This window comes from Camponotus floridanus, unplaced genomic scaffold, assembly GCF_003227725.1.
Source record: "Camponotus floridanus strain SB8 unplaced genomic scaffold, Cflo_v7.5 scaffold125, whole genome shotgun sequence".
Classification (NCBI taxonomy): Eukaryota; Metazoa; Arthropoda; class Insecta; order Hymenoptera; family Formicidae; genus Camponotus; species Camponotus floridanus.
The window spans coordinates 159,575-169,031 of NW_020229243.1; the positions used below are offsets into that span (position 1 = coordinate 159,575).

At 37.9% G+C, this 9,457-nt stretch overlaps 1 non-coding gene across 1 annotated transcript; it reads left to right on the forward strand.

The window, feature by feature from the left end:
- The first annotated feature begins 9,070 nt into the window (after positions 1 to 9,070).
- Trnav-gac lies at positions 9,071 to 9,142 on the forward strand. Its single transcript has one exon. It is a non-coding gene; the product is annotated as a tRNA-Val (tRNA).
- The last annotated feature ends 315 nt before the right edge of the window (positions 9,143 to 9,457 follow it).

Sequence of the window (9,457 nt, forward strand, 5' to 3'; positions counted from 1 at the left end):
GTTTCCGTGTGCTTTCCTGCAGGACGACTCAATTCCATTCTGACGCACACGCGCGTCCTTTCATACTCGTTTTACGACTGACGGAAGGTCATTTCGCAGGGTCAATTCTTACACCGCAGTTCGCTCGGGAAAATTTCATCGTGTCTGCCAGCTCGTCGTATCTGGTGCCCGGTTCAACGTAAAACAGCAGTCGCATCATTGATCGGTTTCTCATGACACGCGGTTTCCTCGCGAATAAAACGACGAAGCCGCGCGAAAAAACACGCAAGTGGATTAAGAAAGTAAATTTCAATCTTGCGAAAAGAATAAATAAATTGAATATGTCGGCGGAAAAAGGAGCGATCTCTCTCTCTCTCTTTTTATTAATGCTCCAGGAAGTAGAAAAAGACGGACGCGAAAAGAGAACAATTTTAAATTGTTTGGATCCTCTCTCTCTCTTCCCCCCTGTTTCGTTCGATATATTCGCGATACGTTGCGTAAAATATAAAAGCTTTCCGCCGATTTCATATTTCCATCATTTACACAAATAATTATTTGAAAAAGAACAGTTGACCTGCTTTTCCATCGGAAAATAATTGCGTAATTATCGAGTATAATGAAATGCTATTATATAAATTATTCAGGAGAACTTTATTATTTTAACGGTAAAGGTGAGAGAGAGAGAGAGAGAGAGAGAGACCTACGCGAAAGCAAAAACAAGTCAATCCAGTAAAACTGAATAAATGAAACATTTCCAATACACGTGTTACTGGAAAATATAGGAGAGCTCATATTTATTTCCGGCCCCTCGACTCACAATCAGTATTACTTATGAATTAATTCATGTTGAAAATCATTTTGATTGTCGAAGCCAAGTACAATTGACGGGAAACGGGCATGTATTTTTCAATCCGTAACGAAGCGAAAAACGACACTTTGACTCTGACAAATCTCCCTTTAAATCGACAGCGCGTCGCCCAATTATTCGCGTCGATCTTTACGACGGGGGTCGTGTCGGTTATTTTTCTTTGTTCCCTTTTTCCGCGTCGCTTTATAGAACCGACCGCATCGCGCCGCAAATTCCAACTTGTATACACAGTGTGCAAATTCTATTTATAAAGTGCGGTGGGTGCGCTCTCTAAATTAAATTCGATCTCATACCCGAGCCTGTTCGTCAGGGCCGCGTGTTGCACGTGGCAACAACGCGCTCACGGCTTTACCGAACGGATTATTCCACCCTAAATCGTGTTTTCGGGGCCCGGAACGTCGCCCTGACATTGGCATTCGTTGCCCGAGGTAGGCGGAGGACACCTGCGTGGGCAGGCGAAGGGTTCCGGTTCCCGTCTCTTTCCCCCCCCTGGCTCTCTCCGTCTCCCCCTGCCGGCTCTTTGTTGCCTAATATTTGTTTTTTCCCTAATGTTGCCGTCCGCTGTCGGCCGACAGCGTACGAGATTCGAACCGTTGTTTCTACGCCCAGGTTTCTATTCCAGATCACCGGCGACTCGTTTCTCCGGTTAACCTCCTCCTCGATCTTCTCCATTAACGAGTTTCGTAATTTTTCCGGCGTTAACATCGAAAGGGCGGAGAGGAGTGTCCCACGCGGTCGTGATCTTCGTCTTTGTGCCTCGGGGTCCGTCCTCGTGGGAATGCGTGGACGATGACACGTCGGCGAACGCCGTGTCCGTTTAACGTAATTTATGATTTGCAAAAAAAAAAAAGGAGGGAATGGATATTGATGCATGTTAATCGTACTTTTAAATCAGGCGTTATGACGACGACGTGACTTTCCTTTCATAGAATACGCGCTGTCACGATCGCGGCAAGCGAGATACAAGAGAACGCACTTGCGTTTTTTTTCTCGCCATTTCGATGAGGAGGGGAGATGGAATATAAAAATCAATAATATCGAAGTTTCGAATTACGTGTCTCGTGCGTGAGATAATTCTCTTGTTAATACTCGGTGTATATTTTACGGTAAAATCGATAATTAATCAATCTTTTAATACACATGCATACGCTTTTATTAAATTATTATGTAAATACAAATATATATTTGGAAAAAAATGAAGAAGTTTTTTAATGAAAAAGCTTTTAATGTAAATAAAAAATATGGCAAACATATGGCGGCATATCACAAGTAGGAGTTGCCGGTGCGGCGCAATTTAATTTGTTATAACGTTTATATAAGTTTTTATATATGTACAAAATTTCAAATATATACATATATATACAAAATTTTGTATATAAATTTTATATACAGATATGTATAGGGTGTTTCTTAATAAGTGTGAAAAATTTTAGCAAATGATTCTTTATCGAAAATTAAGGGGTTTTTTTCATATAAACATCCTACATCCTTCCCTGTAGAGTTACACTCCTCCAAAAATGGAGTAAAAATTAGGTTTTTATTTTTTTTTTCAAATTTGGAGCAAGTTAAAAAAATGAAATTAGGTGGATATTTTCTACTAGTAAAAAGATTATTTATTAATATTTTTCAGTCTCCTGTATTGTTATAAGGGGATGAAACTAGCAATCCGTATTCAATTTTTTATTAGAACTTTTTAATGTTTATATGAAAAACCCCCTTAATTTCTAACAAAGAATCATCTCTCAAAATTTTCACTTATTAAGGATGTTTTGTACCTATTTTCAAAATATTGAGAATTTAATGAAAATTGTACAGAATGTCCTTACATGTTTAGAATTTTCAGTACAATTTTTAAATCGATTCACTAAAGGGTTCACAAGTTATAAGGATTTTAATTTGCACCGAATTAACATGTGTTCTTATGGAAAACATATAATCACGTCGATTCAAATGACAAAAACACAATATTGGAAATAATATTCAGAATTTGTTTAAAATTTGCAAAAGTTTAGGTACAGAGGAAATATTTGGTCAAATAATATTATACGAGTACTAACTGGTTAAAAAGATATTAAATATAATTTAATCAAGTTAGCCATGTATCTGTCACAAGACGAAATTCTCTGCCAAAAGTGAATCATTTTGATTAATAAAATTCTGAATATTTAAGTAAAAACGCAATAAATATTAAAAAATACATCTCTGCACTGTAGCTAAGATCAAATTGTAATATTTCACACAATTTCTTATACTCAAAATACACCAAAAATAGATATATTCGTCAATATTGATTTTCAACTACTTTTTGCTGGGGTTGTTCATACAAACATCCTTAAGATATATATATATATATATATATATATATATATATATATATATTCAAAGTATGTACGCTTCAAATTTATGCAATAAATAAAATATAAATATAAAATGTGTTTCGAATTTTACATTTCGGGGTTTTATATTTTGAGAAAAATAAAGATTTCATATTAAAAAAATCCCGAAAAATCGAAATATTCCTTAGCCCTCGCGCGAAAGAGAGAGATCGGTGTATTGTCGTATTTGTGCACGTCTGCGGCGGATTCTGCATAATGTGCGCCATTTATTCTACACCGACGCAATGCGCTTCTCGGTCGCAGCGTGTTCTTGCGGCGCGCATCGCGTCGGATAGCCGCAGAATTTTGAAACTGCCGACTTGAGTCTTACCGTCTTACCAACTTGGTAGCATTCCAGACACTCTCGCGCGATAATGTACGTATGCGCAATAAAGTTGTGCCCCTTATATATTAGAACCGTGCGCAATTTCGTCGGATGTATGCATAAGTACATTCGCGGTTTGCGGTGGCGCGCAAAATGGGAATGCTTTGTGGCTCGAGGGCTAGTCTCGCCCCTAATCTTTTTTTTTTTCTTTTTCCTATAGCGCGATGAGCCGAGAAATAGAGAGATGTGTGTAAAAAAATATTTATCGTATTTTATTTTCTCTCTCTCTCTCCCTCTCTTAAATCGGTTCGTACCCCGCGTCCAATAAAGTAGTAAACGTCCCCGACGAAGGTGACGCGCGTGAATAGATACGTGTGGACGGGCCGTAAAGCCATTCCAGCGGCACGGCTTTCCACGAAACATTAAAGTGAACGGTCGTGTAACGCTCCGTCGTAAAACTTTGGATTCTTTCCGAATTTTTTTCAATCATACGCACGGTTACGTTATGGACGGAGCGGCTGCGAGATGGCTCGATTGATAATCAACGCAGTACATAAATTTTTCTCTCCCTTTAGCCCCTCGCTTCCGCCTCGCGTACCCGCTTCGCGGGAATTATGTTGTAAACCGAAACGAATGGGACAGGTATATCATTAGGACGTGGGAGTGTCGGCCTCTCCGAGGCCGACCGGATCCCCCGTCGGAATACATTTCACTAACGTAAGGCTTAATCACCGGACCGATAATCGTGTGGATTAATTTTGATATCGTGCGTACGGCACATGTAAAAAGGATATTAATTGTTAATGCGGTATTTTACAAGGGATAAATTCGCTCAATTTTATCGCGAAACTGTAATCGATGTCTTGTCAAAGAAGAAATTCGCGTTTTTCGAGAAGCATTAAATTTAATATTTAACATACGCATAAGCGCGCTAAATCCTTGAGTCTATAAAACGTAACTTTGCTGGATATTGGATTTAGCATTAACGCGAGGATGAAGTCTAACGAAATTAGTCGTCAGTTTTCACACGTCGCATGCATATTGAAGTACTCGTAAAACGCTCGTTGACTCCGACATTTCGACATTTCGAACGTGTTACATCTATATGTGTATCGCGTGCGCGAAATTTATCTTTTAAAAATACCGTCCCGCATCATCGCAAACATTGTTAATATATTCATAATTCACACGCGTCAATTTCGTGCCTTATTCGCAAGGCAGTATTTTTTCCGACTCGTTTATCACGTGTTCGGGCACGTGAGAATTATTGCGTTAATAAAAATTCTCGTTGAAATTTTCCGCCGGCAGAATTTGAGGCACGGGGATTTTATCGGAAACGCGATTGTGAAATTTTGAATCAAACGTTAATCATAAATATATGATTACATGAATTATTACGCTCGATGCGCATAATTGATTCACTGAGAAAAAAAAATCTGGTTGCATTAATTAGAATTCTGGTAGATTCAATCAGTATGTCTGTTGGAAAATGGACGAACCACAATTCTTGTAGAAATTACCAGATGAATCTGATTAATTTCTTCCTGTTAAATTTATCAAATTTTCTGATTAATAATACTAAACTCGCCAGCGCCAAGTCGTCTAAAATTTTTTCATCTAATCTCAAAAGTCTGTTTAATATTCTGAATTCCAACAAGATTATTGGATAAATTCAATCCAGATTATTGAATAAATTATTTTAAATTTACTTTGTTAGAAATTAAACTGATAAACAGTGATGCAAGAAGAAGATGCAGCTCAAACACACACAATCAGAGAGCTAGCGTCCTCTTTCTGGCACTACTGCTCGTAAGAAAAAAAAATATATTTTGGATTTAATGTTAATACTAGTTCTTTATATTTCATGGTAAATATTAAATACGAGTTAAGTTAAGAAGCAAGCAAAAAAATTAATGTAACAAGCAATTTTATAGATTCAATCAGAAAATACTAATCAAATCCTTATAGTAAAATCTATTAAACGTTTTAGTTATAAAAAAATCTTATCATGATAACTACAAAAAATCTTATCATGATAACTACAAAAAGTCTTATCATGATAACTACAAATTCTTGTTTGATTTAAATGCCTTCAATCATGTACATCTTGTTACAATTACGATTTTTCTCAGTGTTCTTTCGTAATATTGACTGCAACTTTTTTATTTGTATATGAATTTTATATTGCGTGAATTTCTTCTAATTCTTATATTATATTCATGACTGAATATCAATCGCAAACTTGAAGTTGATAGAAGCATCTATTAAAATTAACGAGCTTTGATGACTGATGTCTTAAAGAAAAAGTTGCAATCTCCATATCGCGACAGTTCGTTAGAAGTAGAACAATCATCCCTTGCAATTCCCATGGAATCTCTACAATTAATTTAATTAAGCATCCGCAAGTGAGTGAGAGAGGTAATTGATTTCTTGGCAATTACGAGCCCGATTAATTAACGCGCCAGGCATATACCGCAACGAACACTTATTCGCTCAATAGACGATTATATCGGAAGCATTCTTTTTCTCTCTTTGCTTCCCTTTCTCTCTCTTTCTTGAGATCCGCGTCGCGCGGATGGTTCCCAGAAAAATATCTTCTCATAAATACAAGACGTATAAAGGGTCCCTCGCTCCTCTTGCTGCCCGTCTGTCCGCGAATTCAATTGTTTTCCAATAAATTATTCCGGCGGAGACGGCGCCGTCCGGGTGATCTTTTCGTCGGAGAAACGCCGCGCCTTGTCACCGACGAGGATCGGATTCAACGGACGTCCGTAAAATATTTACTATCTAGCATACATGTACATATGTACACCTACACATGCATGGTATATATATATATATATATATATATATACACACAGGGTGTTTCTTAATAAGTACGAAAAATTTTAGGAGATGATTCATTGTCGAAAATTAAGGGGAGTTTTTCATACAATCCTTTCTTGTGGAGTTAGATTCCTCCAAAAATGATGGTAAAAATTAGATTTTCAATTTTTTTCTCATATTTGGAACAAGTTAAAGAAATGAAATTAGGTGGATATTTTCTACTAATAAAAAGGTTATTTATTAATTAATATTTATATTAATTATTATTTATTAATATTTTTTTCAGCCTCCCGTATTGTTATAAGGGGATGAAACTAGCAATCCCTGTTCAATTTTTTACTAAAACTTTTTAATGGGCCGAAATATGATCATCTAAAATATACATTAAAAAGTTTTTTATTTATTTTATTTTTTTCATAAAATCAATAGTTTTCAAGAAAAAAATAAAATACGTTATCGTGCACAGCACGATGCAATAAACAGCATAGATTTGGAATTACGAGAAATTAAATTTTAAAATAAAAATTAAATTAAATTAAAGTAAATGTTGGAAAAATTGGAACAGAAACAAAATTATAATAAAAATCTAATTTTTACTCCTATTTTTAAAAGAATGTAACTCCACAGAGGGAGATGTAGGAATATATGTTTATATGAAAAACCCCCCTTAATTTTCGACAAAGAATCATCTCGTAAAATTTGTCGCACTTATTAAGAACACCCTGTATACGTCGCGAGAAACCGAGAGAACGAGGTCGAAAATAGAGAGATCACGCGCAAAGAATTCAAAAGTCTTATCTCCTCGGATGCTGCGACTGATCCGCGCGTCAGCAACCGAGCCTATCGCAAGGATCGGCAGGAGAGAGACGCGCCACTTTTACCCGATTAAGCAGAAAAGTTAAAGTCGCCCGAGCATGCGTCGTCGTATCCGCCGAGTGATAATTTATGAACACGATAGGATGAAACCGAAGAGGGGAGGGGGTGGGAGAGGTGAAGAAGAAGAGATGGTCCTCTTCCCCTTTCCCCCTCGTGCCCGCAGACTCCCGAGACTTTCGTAATATGCGGGGTGATGGAGGAGGAGGAGGCGGGGGGGGAGGGGAGGATGGAAAGGGAGATGAGGCGGAGGAGAAGAGTAAGTGGATTGGGCGGATACCTAACGTCGCCCCCAGCACGTATCGTAAACTGCTAGAACTTCGCCAAGACTTTGGAAGTAGCTTCCAGATATTATTGAAGCCCTTCAAGATTCTGGATAGACGCGTTTCACCGCTAAGCATTATGCCGTGTACCGGGCATGCGGGGAATATTATAGCGTATAGGTGTAAATACTTACGCGGGGAATATACGCCTCCCCCTCCCCCTCCCTCCCCCCTCCTTTCTCATCCTCCGCTCTCCTATTATGTACCGGAAGAGGGAACGCGCGTATGCGTTTGTACATATAAACTCATACTTATTAGTAGAGTACACGTAATACATAAATTCAAGCGTATTATAAGAGCGACGAAGGGTGGAAAGAGAGAGAGAGATAACCCGAGTCGGGTGTCAAGTTGGCGCCTAATTAATTTTCTTTGCAGCTTAACTAACGGGCAATGCTAAAGCAACGAGAATGGCGGTCCACGGAAACTTTTCCTATTTTCGGGCGATTATATTAACGCGATATTAAACACCCACTTTTGCCGCCGCCCTTGTCGCCGTCGTCCACATCGAAGGACCGTCTGCCTTTCCACCGGTCGCTCGAAATATGATCCACGTCTCCGTCACCGGCGAAGGCAGATGTCGGAGAAAACGGCGCCTCTCGTTTTAACGGAGCTCCTGTAAACAAATCGTCCCCGGAGTGTCGAATCCCATACTTTACATACAAGCTGATATTCCGAAAGCTGGGATTCAAACTTGAAATTACAAGCGGTAAAAGGGAAGTTGTCGACATTTTCTCTCTCTTTCTGGCAGGCGATTAGCCTACCGTTTTATTGAAACGTAGGATTTCGGGAAGACTGAATAAAATTAATTAAAAAATTATTTAACATGGATAAAATTAATTACATTATCAATAACATTTACACAAATCTAATGCAGCTCGATCTTTATATCGCGAATAATGTCTCTGCAAAGGGTGCACTGAGAAAATAATCTGGTTGTATTAATTAGAATTCTGGTAGATTCAATCGGTATGTCTGTTGGAAAATGGACGAACCAGAATGCTTGTAGGAATTACCAGATGAATCTGACTAATTTCTTCCTATTAAATTTACCAAATTTTCTGATTAATAATACTAAACTCGTCAGCATCAAGTCGTCTACAATTTTTTTCCATCTAATCTCAAAAGTCTGTTTAATATTCTGAATTCCCACAAGATTATTGGATAAATTCAATCCAGATTGAATAAATTACATCTCTTCAGGGGGGTAAAGAGGGTTTATAGAATTCTCAAAAATTAGAATCTATATCTTGGTAAATCCACCAAGTGAAACATATGCATATGTCTCTCGTGCTCGTTTAAATTATCGCGAACAATTAAAATTTACGCATTACCATCCGCGGTGGCTCTTATTCGCTAGTTTCTTGTCGTGTTGTTTAAATACATATAGAGCCTAATTCCTTTCAATTTATTTAATTCACACAGAGCTGAAAAGATCGCGTTTCATTATTTCCATAGATATAAACAAGATATAAACAAATGGACGAGAGGGATATCGGTATGGGGCTGAATAGCTCAGTGGTAAGAGCAGTCGCCCGACAAGCGAAAGACTCGGGTTCGATTCCCGATTCAGCGACTTCGCCCCGATATTTGTCCCATCTCTTCAGGGGGATAACGAGAGTTTATAGAATTCTCAAAAATGAGAATCTATATCTTGGTAAATGCATCAAGTGAAACATATGCATATGTCTCGTGCTCGTTTAAATTATCGCGAACAATTAAAATTTACGCATTACCATCCGCGGTGGCTCTTATTCGCTAGTTTCTTGTCGTGTTGTTCCAGATTATTGAATAAATTATTTTAAATTCAGTTTGTTAGAAATTAAACTGATAAACAGTGATGCAAGAAGAAGATGCAGCTCAAACACACACAATCAGAGAGCTAGCGTCC